The 17,393-nt window shown below is 40.8% G+C and overlaps 1 long non-coding RNA gene across 1 annotated transcript in view; it reads right to left on the reverse strand.

Moving 5' to 3' along the window:
* The window catches only part of LOC135447001 (uncharacterized), a 34,631-nt gene extending 17,303 nt beyond the window's left edge, over window positions 1–17,328 (reverse strand). The window contains exons 1-2 of the long non-coding RNA XR_010439966.1: window positions 17,053–17,328; window positions 16,698–16,766 (exon numbers count right to left, since the gene is read on the reverse strand). This is a non-coding gene — a long non-coding RNA (uncharacterized LOC135447001). The remainder of the gene's footprint in view (window positions 1–16,697; window positions 16,767–17,052) is intronic.
* Between the last annotated feature and the right edge of the window lie 65 nt (window positions 17,329–17,393).

Below are 17,393 nucleotides of genomic sequence, written 5' to 3' on the forward strand. Positions count from 1 at the left end.
TTGCCCTGCCTCAGGCGGATCTGGAAGGCCATCTGGAAATTAGCAGTGATTAATTAGCTGTGAGCCTATGATGTGAAGAGGGCAGATGAAGAACACAGCACTTCATTGCTCCCAGCCCTGCAAGCCCCACCAGTCCAATGCCTGATCCACATCAAGGTGCCAGGCTCTACCCAGGAAGACTGAGAAAGATTCAGATTCAGGAATTCTCCACAGCAATTCTCTCTCCTCAGCTGCTTTTTCCCTCAGCTCTGTTCACAACGTTCTCAATGGCAACAAATGATGTCTAAAAGCCACAATGGAAGGGAGCAGCAACAGACTGTTTTCACCAGAAGTCCTTCCTATCCACAGAACTTAGACAAAACTGTCTTGGTTTTATGTTGATCACTTCTAGACATACTCCCAGATGAAAACCTGCATAACACTGCAGTATTATAAAGTTGTTTTCTTTTTCTCTAACAACAGCATTTGCTATCCCTCCTGGCTCCTGTGCTTGCACACCAGATTCACTTGTCCATGCCACAGACACACACACGTGTTCACTGCCCGTGACTTTCCAGCCAAGACATGGAAGTCATTTATCAATATCCCGGTCCTACAAGCATCACAAGTGCAAAGCAGCAGTTTTAGACTGAGAAGGGGGAAAGCAATTCAGCTTTACCTCCCCACTGAGCTTTCCACTCACCATCTCTCCATACACTCTAAGTGGGAAGGACAAGATGAAATTAATGTCACTATTGTTATGTAAAAAGCAAATTATTCTGTCATTCTCTCCCTATTATTGTAAGCTACTTTTACTTGAAAACTAAGAAAGATAGGCAAAGAGGTATCAGCTTTGATAAACAGCTTTTCCAGCACAACAGCTTGAATTTAGGTCTCACTTCTTTCAGATTTATGTATTTAATCTGTATGCATGAGCATCACTGGAAACTGCACTTCCACAGGTTTTCCAAAAAATGTGGTCATAAGTAATGACTTATAATTAACTTAAGATCAACAATATCAAAGTCTGGCCAGGAGAGGGCTGGCTAAGAGAGGGATGAATAATTACAGTACATTTACTATTACTGTTGAGAGAGAATTTAAGACAGAAGTTCTTCAATAAAAGTTTACAAATATTTCATTGTATTTTGGTCCATATTAACACATAAGGCTCAGTACCTGTTCATCAAATTCTTTTTCTCTTTAAATTACTTGAGAGCCCCTGTTTTGAAACACCAAACTCCTGACTAGGAACGCTAAAAAAGCTATCTGATGTGTGCTCAAAGAAATCCTTCCTTCCATAGTGAGACCTGAAAACAGAGTTAACCACCAACTATTTTGCTATCAGCAAATTTGCTGTGCAATTTTCAGCTTGTCAAACAGGCCACTGACTGGCTGTTTCAAACTAAATTTTAAATATTCCAGGAGGAGCCCAAACATAGAGCAAACCATTATACCTAGTTTGTAAAACCTTTCCAGCTCATCACTATTTTCTAAGTGGATGAGTGTAAAGATCTTTTTTTCCCAACAGGATAAATGACATAGAGACCCAAATCTGAGTGTATCCATTAAAACACTTGAGCTCGTGAATTTTCTGTTACAAGGTGAGATGTTCGAGACTTTTGCTAACAGTAAAACAACAACAACAACAATAATAATAATAATACTACACTAATGGTAATAACAGTAATATACGTGTATGCAAAATGTAGTTTACTTTTCCCTCCTATTCCTCTTTCCTCTTCTGCCTTCTCCAAACCCTCTCAGTGCCCATGTCTTGACACACTGAACTCCCCAGGTTAGGCTGCTTTTGATTTGTGAGGAGAGCTACAATGGTTAATTACAGAGCATGGTCTTCTGTGCCTCAAACATTTTGCATTTATAGGCTCCTGATATAGTCCAGAGCAAGAGGCTAACCCACATTTAATTTGTCCAACACGTTTCTGGTTAAAGTTCCATCAAATGGGTGGCTGGAATCCCTCCGATTCAGCTGGAAAAGTCACTTTGAAGGAGGCGTTTATTAGCAACATTTGCCTCAGCCACAACAGGAGGCCCTGAGGGCCTGGGTAGGATCAGTGCTTGCCTATAACAGTCAGACTGGGCCATTCCCCACGGGCTGAAGTGTCAATAATAGGTTAGATATTAGTCGGAATTGATTTTACAGCGGGTATAAAATTAAAGCAGCGAGGCCGGCGCTCCGCAGCGCCCTGGGGGCGGCCCCACAGCCCCGGGCCCGGGGCAGCTCCTTGTGAGGAGGGACAAAGGGACAAGGGGACAAAGGGACAGGGCACACCGCACACGGGCCCTGCCCTCCTCCTGTCCCCACGGCTGCTACAGCAATTCTGGAGAGTGTTTAATCCCCTCTGAAGCTCACATGAAAAGTTAATGTGTGTGTGGTTTTGACTGCAAAGTCCCAAACCAGAATATCATTAGCTCACAGTTCTTTCAGCAGTTCACTCTGAAAGGCTCTCACATGAAAACATTTTCAGCAGCAGTGTGAAGGAACACGTTAGGTAACCTGTAACTACAAATATTTATTTCTCTCTTCCTGCCAAAGTCCCTCTTGTTCAATACAATCATTATTATCCTTTCCTGGTTACTTCATTGTCCCCAGAAAATTCAATGGATATTGTTTTCAAAAGCTTTCTTGTTCAAATGTTTCACAAAACTAAAGCTCCTCATTGGCAACCACCTCTAAAATTTAGCCTAAGTCTTGAAATGCTCCAGGCACTTTGGAGCCGAAGTCTCAATGAAACTCCGATACAGACGCTTTCTGAAAACAGACTAGCTCATGAATCACAGAACACTGTCAAAGAAAGTGAAACATTTTTACATTTTCCCCGTTGTAATCAGGTACAAATTCACTAGTCCAACTGCACTTACACCCAGCAATATCAGGTGTAAGTTTCATCCACCCTATGGAAAACCTTGAATGTCTGAAACTTCTTTTCAGTTCTTTTTCTTTTGAGAGAATTGTGTGGATTCTTTTATTTTAGTTTTATTCTCCATCTTTATTCCCTTCTGTCTTTGCTTCCTTTACAGCCTCCTTCTTTGCTTTTACCAGTGTTTCCATCTCCATTTAACACTTCATCATGGTTCCTTTTGCACAAGGCTTCAAAAATTATTTTTAAGCATGTTAGAAACAGGAAACTAGGACTTTAATCTCATGGTGAACACTGTATTTGAAAAAAATAAAAGCCAGACATCATCTAGAAAAGATGGTACATGACTCTTGTTTCCTGCCTTACTGTTCTCCCTGGGTGTGAGAGCAGAAACCACAGTGCTCAGAGGAGGATCTGGGATGTGCATGGACTGATGGATCCTGGGCCCACTCCTCTCTTCATGCAGCCCAGGCCAGAGCTGACATTCTGGGCTGTCAATGCACACTGCTGGCTCATGTCCTGCTTTCCACCCATCCTTTCCAAGAGCGAAGGAAAAGCTGGGCACTCTCTTCGTGCATATTTGGAAGTCCCAGGGATAAGAACACTCAAATCTCTGTCATCCAGCACTAATCCACACAGTTTAATGTGGTCTTTCTTCTCATGCCATGCTTGTGCAAGGAAAAGGTGCCCTGTACTTTCTCTGCTTATGAGTTGCAAACTAATTTTTAAATCTTTGTGTCACATGTGCCCTTACTCAGTAGCAGAGACCATTCTCAGGCTCTTCACATCTTACCTACATTTTATATTCACCCTCATTCTCTTCCCTAAGCTATCATTGAGCTATGAATTGCTGGGGGAGACCTTGATAAATTTTCCTCACTGTCAGTATTAGGCAAATTTTGAGGAAACGGTGCTGGTGTAAATTCACACCTGACTTTAGTGCTACAGTCCTCAGCTGGCATCAGAGTTGGAAGTAAAAACGGCTAATTTCAGTTTCACAGTTATGATACAAGTATCCTCCTCCTACCATACACTGAAATCAAAATAAAGATGTCCCAACTTTCGCCCTCACTGCCCAGTGCCTGTCCTCTACATTAAAGGAACAGCCCTGATGAGACCATGATTTGATTTACATCATCACAGAACCAACACTTTCAAGAATTATTGGAGATGATTTTTGCTGTGTCCTTGGTGCTCTGCTTTCTGATGAAGTGTGCACAGCACACACATCTGGTGTAACAATCTGAGGAGAGCTGTGTGAGCCATGTGGCAAGGGCTAATGGAAAAAAGAGACCAGGCAAATCTTCTGATTCTGGTCATAGCCAGCACCAAGGTGGGGTAATGTAGTTAAAATATGTGAGGTTACATGAGTCCAGACACAGCAGTGTGAAATTTCATGTGCCACAAGAAATGCTGAACTTCAGTAGGTGAAGCTTTTAACAATCATGTAACATTTCTAAGAAAATAATTTACCAATATAACCCATGATATGGTGAAACTGCTTAGGCTTCTATGTCTGGTTTTTAAAAAATGTACCCATTTAAACAGATTTTCCCACTCTTACAAAATGAGGCTGCTGGGTTGCTCCCTGGGATGAGTAACAAATCTCTGAAGACACATTTCATTTCCACAGCTATCCCTGAAGTACAGCTTTGTAGTCAATTTTACACTTAAGTATCTCTAAATATGATATGAGCTGGTTTTCAAGCTAATTATCTAGCTAGGGATATTAAAGCAGTTTGGAGTACTTTGGTTGAAGGAGATAAATCAATAACAATTTTGAATTATGTAAAACCAGTGTATTTAGATGGGTTCTAAACTAGTACTTTAAATTATTAATGCCAAGACTCAGGCACAGCTTTTCAAGCTTTCAATTTGATTTCAAATATGTGGGGTTTTTTCCTTTTTCTTTTTTTTAAGAGGAGCAGGTAGCAGTGGTGGGTTCTGGTATTAATTACACAGGGAAACAGAAACCCTGAAGTAGACCTGGTAGCATTTTAAGAATCCAGCTATTGTGAATTCATCTGGAATTCATTGGGCTACCCCAGGCCATAATAAATTCATGCTGCATTAGCAGTAACATCATATGTACACTAATAGATGTTCTACTGAGATCAGTATTATTTAATTGACTCAAAGGATTACTTTAAGATCAGTTTTCTTCGAACTGTATTTTTAACATGGCTTTCTCCTGGAGCACAGCTTCCCACAAGACAAAATGATGACATCAGAAGAAAAACATGCATAATAACACAAAATCAGACTATTTTTTTCTCCTTAGGAAAGATACAAAGAGCATTAGAATCATAGAGTGTATCCCTCATATAAACAAATCCATGTGTTTATTTATAATTTTCTCTGTGGGAAACATGACATTTAACTCTCCAGAAGTGAACATATGCAGATTTAAGAGAGGTATTAAGATGCAACTTTGTCAAAGTGACGTATCTTACTTAAACTGAAAAAAAGATGCAAACTGTAAAGAAGTACTGAGCAGAATCACCTGCACATTTCTGCTTTCTCATGCACACTAAATAAAAGAACACAACATGCAGAAGACTCCACTGGTAATGGTTGCATGCTGGGAAATGGTAATTAATGGAAAAACAATTCCTTGGTTTACTTTGTGTTGGAAAGATGTTCTTAACTGTTTTCTGTGTCTTGTGAACTGTACAGAAACACTGATGTGACTGGTGCTACCCCTTAGCAACTTAGACAGACATAAATCTGTATTTCCTTCCTGAGCCAGCTGCTAAGGTGGACAGGCTGCTCAGCCCTCAAGGTTCAGAGCCATTTAACAGAATTATTTCTCATCACTTGATGAGAAAAAAACCCCAGGTCTTCCTGCGTGTAGTGGTTGGGCGTCACTGAATAAAGCACAAAAAGTAAAAATAAAGTTTTTTTGCCAACCTCAGTAATGCCCTGAGCCAATGCTAGGCCAGAGCAGCACTGAAATGCAACCACAGACAAGGACACGTGGCTAAAAGGAGACCTTGTCTCCTGTGGGCACAAAATTAAAAGCACATGACAGGACTTTATTGACACAAATCTTGCTATTCCAACTCCTATTTTTACTAATTCTCCTCTGGATATCCTGAAGAAAATAAGGCATTTCTGTTTTCCCCTATTTGAAAATAGCTTAGCTCTTCTAATTTTTTTCCTCTAAAGAAAGAAACCACTGCAGGGAAGTGGAAAAAAAAAGACCCAAGAGAGATAAATAGCGAATACCAGGATTTGGCAATTCTGCTTTTCTCAGACAGAATATTCCACCCATGGACAGCAAGCCTTGGAAGTCATCAACTTTCCTTAAGTCAAACAGCTGCACCTTCTTATTCCTTTATTTCAGATTATCATCCTCCCTGATTCTATCAATCAGCTCTTAGCAGATTTCAGGGCTGTGATCACAAAATAAATAGTCTGAAGACCAAAATCAGGATTCACAAAATCTGCTCTCCTAGGAAGCAGGAGTTAAACACTCATGTGTCGTGTATATATCCATTACTGAGCCATTCCTCAAGAACTTTAAAGCTCTGCCAGACCCCTTCAAACATTTTTATCAAAACAGCAGAGGTCAAAAAGATGTTAGATCTCTACAGTTTTCATGAATAGGGAGAAAACTTACTAATGTCCATGTGGAAAAGAAATGGTGTCTCCCAATCCTCAGAAGACATCAGATAATTTACCCAGGGGTTATTACAAAAGTCCCAAACAGAGGAAAAGGTTGAAGGAGGTTTGCAGCTTAGCAGATCTCAATCAATTTCTAAGCCATTTTAATTGTCCTGTGCATTTTTTAGAATCAATTTCCTACTGTCTCATTTCTCATTCCTTTCCTCTGTCCAGATGACCTGGCAACACTTCCAAGAATGCAGTTCTTACTACTTCAGTATCATCTCTTTAGCAGCGACTTTAAATAATCAGAAGACACAGGAACATACATGCATTTAAGGGAAGTGTAACAGCAATGCATGCTGTGGCTTTACACTGATCACCCATGACATTTCTACACACAGAAATCTGCAAAAAAAGCTCAAGTGTCCCCTGGGATAGCCTTTGTGTAAAAACGGGTACGTTGGAAGTTAGAGACAAACTGGTTTTTATACTGAGTTTTTAAAAAGCCAATTTGAGTTAATGGGAATGAGAATGGTTGTCATTGAGACTTGCTTAACATGGTTACTACTATAATTCAGTTTTTCATAGCAAAATAGCAAAATGGACATTAATAGGGAGTGAACAGTGAAAGAATCCCAACTTGCTGGAATTCAATTTTCTTCTCAGCAAACTCAGCCCTTGTGTAAGAGTTGCGAAGGCACTGGGGATTAATTAAACAGCATAAAAATGATCTATTGAACATATGGACACAACAGAGCCACAGAACTTGCTAGTATTTACTAAAAAATCATTCACACAGGAAAAGGAGAACTCCTTTGTGGAGCACATGTGGAAAAGACCTTGTTCCAGTGCCCTCCCAAGGCACATCAACAGCCAGGGAACAGCACAGCTCGCCTTTGAAGGCAAATATTCACAGGAGATTCACTGAACTGGAGGGAGCAGAAGCAATGCAGCAGCCACCAATCCAATGCTCTAAGGAGATTTTCACATCTCTGCACGGCAGAGAGCAGTGAAGAGAGCCCTGCACCATCTAACACATTGCCATGCATCAAAGGGTCATGCAGTGCTGCTGGCACTGGACCCCAGCTGCAAGGACCCTGTACAGACCCCAAGGCTGTTTTGGGACATGGACCTGCTTTTGTTAGTAAGCCAGCTACTGGCATGCAAGGAAAAGGGGCTGCATTTTGTGGGCAGCTAGAGTGGGGCTGTTGCAATTGTATGTATAAGAGCACCTGAGTAATTTAGTGTACAATACATCCATTCATTAAAGTACCCATTTTGGATAAGTTACTAAAAAGAGAAAGCTCAAGTTACAAACATCCTCTATTCTTGTTGTTTCTGGTGAATTACTGACAGACATCTGGCTCCTCAGGTATTGTGCCAAAGCATATTCCCATTTTTATGAATGCATCCCAGTTTCACTGTTTAACTAAGTGAGCTTGCCCTGCTGAACATTCCCATAGAGGAAGCACCATTCCTAAAGGTATTCTGATGTGGGTTGTGTTGATGAAGTAAGGCTGAAGGCTTTCCCTGCTTCATAAGCACATGCAATATTGTGCTGGCTGTGTTCACTCACCCAGCTGTGAGAAGAGAGGCTTAGACAGATGATGGTCAAGCCCCAAACCCCACTAACACCCAGTTTCACACACTGTCATAAAACCAGTCAGGATTCTTGCCACTGCTGAGACACCAGAAAGGTGAGGAGCTCTGTTCAGGGCTTTGCTTTCTTAGACAGAAGCAACCAAAGATGTCTTCACTTTACCAAGAGGCCAAACTTTGCTGCCAACCTTGTCATCACCAAGTACTGAAAGCAGCAGAACCACAGTGCTGTCACTGACAGAGAAAGGTCACTGAGCCTAACTCCAGAGAAAAAAATTAAAGCAGATGCATCTGGCAGGCTTCAGTCTTCTACAGATCCCTGAGGTTTCCCATTCTGCCAAATTTCATGAGAAAATGAAGGGACTTGGAGGCTTTCTGTGGTGTGTAGGAGACAGCTGGGGCTATGAATGCTTTAATGCTGCCAAGGCAACAAGATTGCTTAGTGCCAGAACCTTCATGCCCAAAGCCAAAGCCTGTAAGGTGCCCATGGTGTAGAAAGCCCAAAGGAAAAATCTGCAACACTTTGCAGCCAAGTGAAGACGCCAAATTAAAACTATCAAATTGATATGCTGGGATTTTGGGGCTTCTCCTTCAAGAAAAAAATCTATTCAGTAAAGTTCTTTATACAAAGCTTTCCTGTCACATTTTTTAAATGGTCTGGATGATCGGGCAGGGTCACCCTCAGCAAGTTTGATAATAGAAAACAGGGAGGAGCAGCTGATGCAGCAGAGAGCCATGCTGCCATCCAGAGGGAGCTCAGGCACCTGGAGAAATAGGCTGACAGGAACTTCATCAGCTTCCACAAGGGAATGTGCAACATCCTGCACTTGTGGAAGAATAAAAAAGCCTCCATGCAGCAGAACATGCTGGAGACCAACGAGCCAGAAAGCAGCTTCCAGAAAAGGATCTGGACACCAGGCTGGACACGAGGCAACACACAGTCTCCTATGAAGGAAAGCTGAGAGAGTTGGGACAGTTTAACCTGGAGAACATCCCCATCCCTAAAGATATCCAAAAGCCATGTGGACCCAGTCCTGGGAAATCTGCTCTAGATGATCCAACTTGAGCAGGAGTGGTTGGACAAAAAAACCTCCTGAGGTGCCTTCAAACATCAACCATTCTTTGTTTCTGTATCTCCTTCAAAGTGCTGGCAATAACGTGTGTTATGAATAAGCCCACGTTGAATACACGTGTAACCTCTTTTCTATTACCTGGAAAAGGCGTCACAGAAACAGGAAACCACCAGAGCAAGTGTATGTGTGTGTAGACACACATATGGATACATATACAGATATATAAATATAAAATCTTATGTGAGATAAAATAATGGAGGAGCATGTAAGACAGTAAATACAAATGAGGAACATTTAAAACCTGACTTGCTTGTGACTATTTCACTTCACACAGCATGTAAATTTACACATTTCCTACTTCCTAACATTATCCAGAGCCATGGTTTTCATTTTCCTCAGATATGGACAGATTTTGATAATTTATAAAATTGGCCAGCAAGCCAATGCCAATTTTAGTATATATATGATTTAGACCCGCTTTTAGTTCAATTGACATTTTGCCTATTTAAAACACAAAAATCTGGCCACTGAGGAAAAAGCACTCACTTTTAACAGGATCATGGAAATATTAGCAACAGCAGTCCATAAATCACTAAACGTGATTTTTAGATTCTCAGAGAATGAACAGCTAGTGTGTCATATAGAATGGAGATTTGATGGGGAAGGAATGTGTTTTTCTGGGAACAATTATTTTGCTTCACAAAAATGAGTCCTCTTATAAAGGGCATTCCAATTCCAACATAAGCATGGTTTTTAGTGTTCCAGTTAATAATACAGTAAGCCAAATATAAGAAAATTCATTCTCAGGCATGTAAGTGAGTAACAGCACCTTTACCAAATGAAAACAGAAAAAGACTGACCCCACAAAATTTCACCTCAGTGCTGCTAAAGGTACTGATACCTTCATGCTACAAATCTCAAGGGGAAATAAGGGAGACATGCAGTTCTAATGTCACACTCCCAGACCACGTCCTTCTCCTCCACTCAAAGACTGAGAAAAGAAAGAGGGAAAAGAGTCATGACAGGGCTGAGTGGGGACTGAAACTGCCCACTCTGGCAACACCAAGAGTGATTTAACGCAGCAGAAATACTCTGCTGTAGAAAGGAAAACTAATGCAGCACGACAGAGGTCAGTATTTTCTTTCTGACAAGTTTTTATCCAAATCAGGCCATAGTAACTTGCAGTCACTATCACTTAATAGTGACTAGTGACTGAAAAATGGTTCAGGAGCCCTCTGCAAATTAGAACTAAGTCAAGTTTTCCAAAACTCTTCTGAAGCCACCATGTCAAGAAATGGATTGTGAAGATGAAAGGTGTGCACACAAACACAAGTCACTGCCTTGTCACAACAGCTCAGACACCAACTGCTCTGTATCTAGCAAAGGAGGTACAGCTGGTTTATTTGAGCCTTTAGCATATTAAAAGTTGGCTAAATCATCCTCACTCACAATTCATCATCTTAAGAGATGGGGCCTTTTTTCAGGTAACTTAATTCTTTGCCAAAATCTTCTGAAGGTGTCAAAATCCCACACAGCCAGTAGCTTCCCATTCCTGATTTCTCCATGTTACTCTCAAGTCACTCATTTTCCTGTTCCAGTTTATACTGACTACACATCCCTGAATAACCCTCTCAAGCAGGGGTGGCTGATGAATATTGCCCAAACACTACAATCTTTTACACACCTATGTCATTTCTGGTACTATGACTACTGCAACCCCACCTTGAAGTACATGAAACTGAAGAATTGAATTTTTTACTGCATGTTTTGATGTGTTATACAAAACTTTTGTTTACAACACTTACCCAACTTTGGCTTTACAGCATTCTGTTTAATGTTGGAGTAACATGTCCACTAAAGCTCCTTTCTACAGGTTTTTGTTTCAGTCTAGGTTCAGTTTTGCTACTATCAGCATTTTGAAAAATATTTTTTATGAAGCTGCAGCTGAAACAGGAGATGGGAATGATCACGTGGATGTCCTCTGCCATCTGCAGGGAATTTAGTTGGATTCTTTTTCCCTCTTTATGAATAACAGTGCAATTTGTTTGGTAAATATAATGCAAAATTGCCAAGGGTGACGTGTAAAAACCTGTGCAGGTCAGCACAGATTTTTACAGCTTCTAAATTTGCGTGCAGCCTGGTTGGCCAAAACATGCCCAAGGACAGAGCAAGGTTAAGGCTGCCATGGAGAGGGAATCTTAAACATCATCAGAGTAATGCAAACCTCGTGTGTGGCAGTAACTGGAGATGGAGCTTTGGGCAGGCAGTGGGGCCAGCACAGGCAAAAAGCACACAGGGTATGTCATCCTGCAGCATTTCAGCAGATTATTGAGGAAATAACAACAGGAGACAAATACCCCTCATTTCTTATAACCATCCAGGGCAACACATCTTTGTTACCATTTCCCACTAATACTGTTTTGTGGGTTTTTAACACATTTTACAATGAAAATGTTATAGAAAGAAATGTGACTATCAAAAAAAAAATATTAGAAAAGGTTCTCTGTCACAAGTTTCATTCAGGGAAAGAGACCCCACTGTTTAAGTTTTACGGGTACTGAAAACCTCATACAAAGTGAACATATATGGAAAATAAAGTAAAAGAAACACAAAGTAATTTGACAGCTGGATTGTGGTTCTGCTCTCTCTTTGCCAGGTTTGACCATTAAAGCTCAATCTCTTTCTCTTCCCTGCTGTCTCCAAATGGATTTTCAACTCCCTTCTGTTCTGTGGCACAGTTTCAACACAGGGGATAAGGAATGCTGCCCAACCAAACCAGCTTAAAGCCTGTGATGACAACACTTCCCTGGGCATGGGAGATGAGGCTTTGCATTTCCTCAGGTTGTACATGCTACTGACCCTCAATTTTCTCAGTGCTGGATGACTGTTCTCATATCATAGTTTTAAATGAGTGTGGGCTCTATCATCACTGTCAAACCTCAACAAAAAAAACCCCAAAACCAACAGAGACTCTGTTTGTGAAAATAAAAGGATGTCAGTGCACATCTCCATGAAGCTGCAGAAACTCAATGTACATGAGCTTGGCAGGACCATTAAATCCTTTTGTGGAAATTTGAAATCTTCATCCAAACTGATTAGGCCAAGTTCATACAAAGTTCCAGGTAAGCAAGGATGGAAAAGGAGAGTGCTGACTCCCAGCTGCCACAAGAGAATCTCCTCAGTAGCCAGAGTGACCTGACCCTTCAGGTAAGAATCTACCCATGGTCTACCTTCCACTGATGTCAGAATGCAACCAAGGAGTGGCTTACCTTGAGCAATAATGCCATGTTTTCCCTCAAATCACATTTGAAGGGAAGAAGACTCTAAGGAACAATTAACATCCAAGTGCTACTCACATTACTAAGCCATCTGCTTCCCATTTTTACACTCCTAGCAACATCACATCATGAGGTTTGGATGAGACCATCCACTGTGCACGAGGCACACGTAACTGCTTTGAATTTGAATTTTGAAATTGGACTTTCAAATGTTGTTATACCCTTCTCTAGTTTTTCTCCTAAAAATTTTGCTGGTATTGACTAACAGCAAGCAGTGAATCAGATGTCCTTCTGGGCTCATGAACGACTTAGAAAACCAAGTGCATTTGTTCAAATTGTACCAGCAAATCCTTTCTTCACATGTGATACAGAATTGTACAAGCTTTGGTTTGTACCTGGTACTTCCCACACTTACCTCAACGCTGTTCTTGTGCAAAGACAGCTTCTTCAGTGGCTGTTAAGCCATCAGTGCTAGCAATCAGATATCCTCTGATTTCCAGATGAAGATATTTCTAACAGTTCACGTTACTTCTGGACTGCTCATGTTTGTTTGTGAACCAGCAGAGCAGATGAGCTCTGATTGAGGCACACACAAAGTTTAGGAGTCAGGCATTGTCTCCATGCTCTGGGATGAGCCTTCCCAAGGAAGCAGCGTGCACTGAGAGCTGCAGGTATGGGGTGGAAGGAACTGCTCAAGGTACAGTCCCCAGCCCATGTGGCCTGTGTGCTTCATAAAAGATTTTACATCATTTCATTATTATGACTCACTGGTGACAATTTCTTTTTTTTTTTTTTTTAATGGTATACGAAAATTTCTCAAAACATATGGAAAAGGATGTTTTTCTTGAAATAAATTAACTTCATTGAAGAATTCCTCCTACCACATAGGAATAAATATCTTTAGAAAGTCATTCTTTGCCATTTTCTGTCCAATACTTTGGAGAAAGATTTTGAGTATTTTTATGCCTGTTCTCAGTAACGATCATCATTCTGCCAACAGGACACCTAACCTGCCTGGAGATCTAACTGTAGAAAAAAATGCATAAAGACTCTTCATTTTCAAGTGGAAATAAAGGAAATATGAATATTTTTGCCTCTAATATTTCTAAAGCCAATGACATGCTTTTCACAATGTATTTCCCTCCTTAGTCATCAAAAGTCTCAGGCATTATGTAAGCTGCACTGTATTCCTTGTTGCACAACCAACTGAACAAGCCCATCATGGTTATACATCAGGAATGACACGATTAGAAAGCCATCAAAAAGCAACAATCCCCATCTAACATGTTGCAACCACGCAACAGAATCTATCAAAATTCCCTGTGGTACTACCAAGGCATATTTATTATGCTCCCAATCTTCAGGATCCTGTTCTCCTCAGTTTCTGATGATGCACCAAAAGTCTCTGTTGATAAACCTATGAATGATAAATCAATGTTCCAGAGTACTTCAGAAGGCTCATTTTGAATTTAATGCTAAATTTCCAGTAATACTGGCTAAGTAAATCTAAGCTACCTGAGAACTCCCTAGTTTTTCACTGATTTATTAATATGAAAACTTTAGATGTGACAGGAGCTACACTGAACTGGATTAACATTCACCTTTCAAACTGCCAACCTTCAGGTTGGGGATTAAGTAATGAAGAGGATTAAGTTGTAAAGAGCAGGATTCAGTGGATTTCACATACCTGTTATCAGTGTAACAGGACATCATCCAGCACTAAGAAGTTCTCAAGGCACAAAAAAGTTTAATTAAGTCCTGTTCTTCCCAATTCTGAAATAGGATTCCTATCCTCACATGAGATGTTTAGAGATAATAATTTCACTGTTAATTTGTCTTTAATGCAACAGCAGCCAAAGGTAAACACGAAAACTGGGCATTAAGCATCCCCTTGATTCTGGAACAACGATGTTAAAGCTAGAAAAAGGTGTAAAACTGGTCAAGTACCTAACAGTGAAACCAACCCATTGCACCTCCAGCAAAAACGGCAGGGGTGCAGATATCGCGTGTGCCTGCTGCCATCTCCTGGTCGTTCAGAGGTAAAACCGTCACTAATATTAACTCTTTTTCCTTAAGAAAAATGTCAGGTCTTCGAAGGAACACCTTCCCCAAAACCGGAAAAAGATACCACTTTATGTTCTACAAAAGGAGATTTCCAAAGTCTCAAAATCAGCAAGAATTTATTTCACTGTACAAGGCAGCCACAACCTGGACACAGCTACTTTCAAGCTAAATGGAGTTCTAACACTGGCCTAAGTAAAGAAACATCAAAGCTCTCTCATTTCATAAAAGAAAGAAGTGCTTACCTGACTTATTCTAATTTCAAAATACATTCAGAAAATTAACTGTAAAAATTGCCACGTGGCATTCAAAACCAAAGGAAGTCCCTTTGGAAAGTCTACTGATCACATTAAAAGTTACAGTGCAGATTATGGGCTCATACTGACTCATTTTAATATCCATTTCTTCTCATGAATACTTAAAGACAATCTTTCACCCCTTTGGTGAAGGGCACAGCATTGATATTTGTAATAATATTCCATGTTTTATGTTTTAAAAATAGGATTGGCCAACTTGAAAAGATTTTATTTTCACAGCTAACAAGAGGCACCTGTACTTACCCTGCAAACTTTGGTGCTACAAAGACTGTTGAAACTTTCATTTCCTAAGCTGTTTTGCTATTCTGGAGAGAACAGACCTGTGCACATCCTCCTGAAGGTTACAAGATAAATAAATAATGGGAATGAACTCCACAATGGATTATGTCTCCTAATGTGCTGGATGGCGATGGGAATGTGACCTGGCTTGCCTTAAAAAAAAATGAAGGCCTACCAATGATTTGGATTCCCCATGGTTCAGTGACAATTGCCATGGGAAAACAATCACTGAATGCTGCAGAAAAGCCAAGTTAAACACAGAACATTTCCTTTCACAGAAGGAGAATCAAAAAACACAAGTCACAACATCAAGCTGTAATGGAGAAACTGAAGAGCGACTAAAGAGTTGTAAGAGACCCAAATTAAATCCAACCGGGATTTCACATTCCTTATGAAAATGAAGGTTTTATCATGAGATAATTAGAGAAAAGTGACCCAAAACTCTGAAATGCCAGCTGCAGGAAGCTCAGAGTTCTAACAGAGGTCACAACCACTCTCAGTGCCTGCCAGGTGAATCTTGGCAGCAGCAATGAAGAAGCAATTAAGTCTGCTGCTGATAAGCACATGCACCTGCGTGTGTGCAAACCATCCAAACTGAAACACAGGGACGTCAACTTGTTAAACAAGAAACACCTCGATTCCTTTCTTCTGTCTGGTAAAACAGCTACAGGAGAAATATCTTAAATATTAACCAAAAGCTCTACTATTCTTGTCTGGTCTCATGCTTTCAAGTTATTCTATTTATCACAAGAACAAGCAGCTCTCCAAAAGCAAAATGGACAAGAAGCTAAGTGTAGGAAAAAAACCCAGAGGGCTGTAACCATTTTGGGATAGATAAATAAAAGCACCGTAGTACATAGGATTTCAAGCAAAATAGCTGATATTCACAGCAATCCAAGTTCTAAAAGTTAAGCTTTTAGTATATTTCCAAGGTTGTAAAAATGCTTCCATTATTACAACCTTGGAAATATACCATTCTTACTCAGAAAATATTTTATTCAGAAGAATTATGTATAACACAATCACTAGTGAACAAGATCCAAAATAAATTTCCCGTGGTTAAATTAAATTATTCCGACCCTTGCAGAACTTCAGCACATAACTTCAGGACTACACCGTTTGTTTTAATCACAGCAGCCTGACCCCTGAGGAAAACCATGCTTCCTCTTGGATCCAAACTGGAACCAAGAGAAAGCCTAAGCTCTTGTGAAAATGTGTTTTATTACAATAAAATAAGCAATCACACCATCAATTCACTCTCTTAGCATTTGGCCCACTGTACTGTGTAATGACCATGTGTTTTTTATCCTCAGTGTAAATACTTCTGGTTTGAATGCAACTTCATTTTAAGACTGTTCATTTTGTTTCTTTCAAGGGCAATATGGGTATCTAACACAAGTATGCCTCAGATGATGCTTTGGAAAAATCACATTTAGGGAATAATTTCATTTGCAGCTATGCTGTGCCCAGCAAAGCCATTAATTTTCATTTTCCTGCCTATAATTGATTTTATAACCTAATTAGCTGGCCACCTTGTTACTATCCCAACAGATCATAACTTCTCTACTTCCTATTATTAACATAGTTCAACATTTCCTTGGTTTGCTCAGCCTCTCTTACCTGCTAGCCTCTGCCACAGCTCCCTCCAGGTGATGGCCACTGCTGGCTGCCACATCTTCCTTGGTCACCCTGTAGTAACAGCACTGAAGTTGTTCGACCAAGTAGCAAATTCCCTCCACCAGGCAGACCAATAACCCAAATGCTTCTTAACCCTTTTTTAAAAATTATTTCTGGAATTATTATGGATTGAAAGAAAAATTGTTTATCCTACTTTCCCACGTTCACCCCACCTGCTTCTTCAGAGTGCTTGCAGGAAAGTATTTTTTATTTGAAACAACAACTGCATGACTTACACCATGAAAGCCACCAATAAATAATAAATTAGGGATTTGTTCAATTCATAACTGGAAAGTACCATTTTTAGGCTCGTAAAGTCGAATAATCTTGGAAACGCTGAAACGCAGCTTCGCGCAGCATTCCCATGGCAGAGCAGCTCACTCGCTCCGTCCCCGCTCCGCGCTCCCCTCAGCCCCGCCCACACACGCAACGGCACCGGCAGCGGCCGGGCAGTTTAACATGGCGGAAAAACCCCTTCTTTCCCGCCAGGCAGCCACGGAAGCCCGCAGGCTGCCGCCCGTTTTTCACGGGCAAGGGGCCCAGGGAACGGCGATTCCCGAAGGGAAGGCCGCTGGTATCGCCTGAGGCGGCGCGCGCCCCCCTCAGCGGCGCTGCGCGCGCGGGAAGGGGCGGGGCCGG

The sequence above is a fragment of the Zonotrichia leucophrys genome, chromosome 4, assembly GCF_028769735.1.
Source record: "Zonotrichia leucophrys gambelii isolate GWCS_2022_RI chromosome 4, RI_Zleu_2.0, whole genome shotgun sequence".
NCBI classification, from domain to species: Eukaryota; Metazoa; Chordata; class Aves; order Passeriformes; family Passerellidae; genus Zonotrichia; species Zonotrichia leucophrys.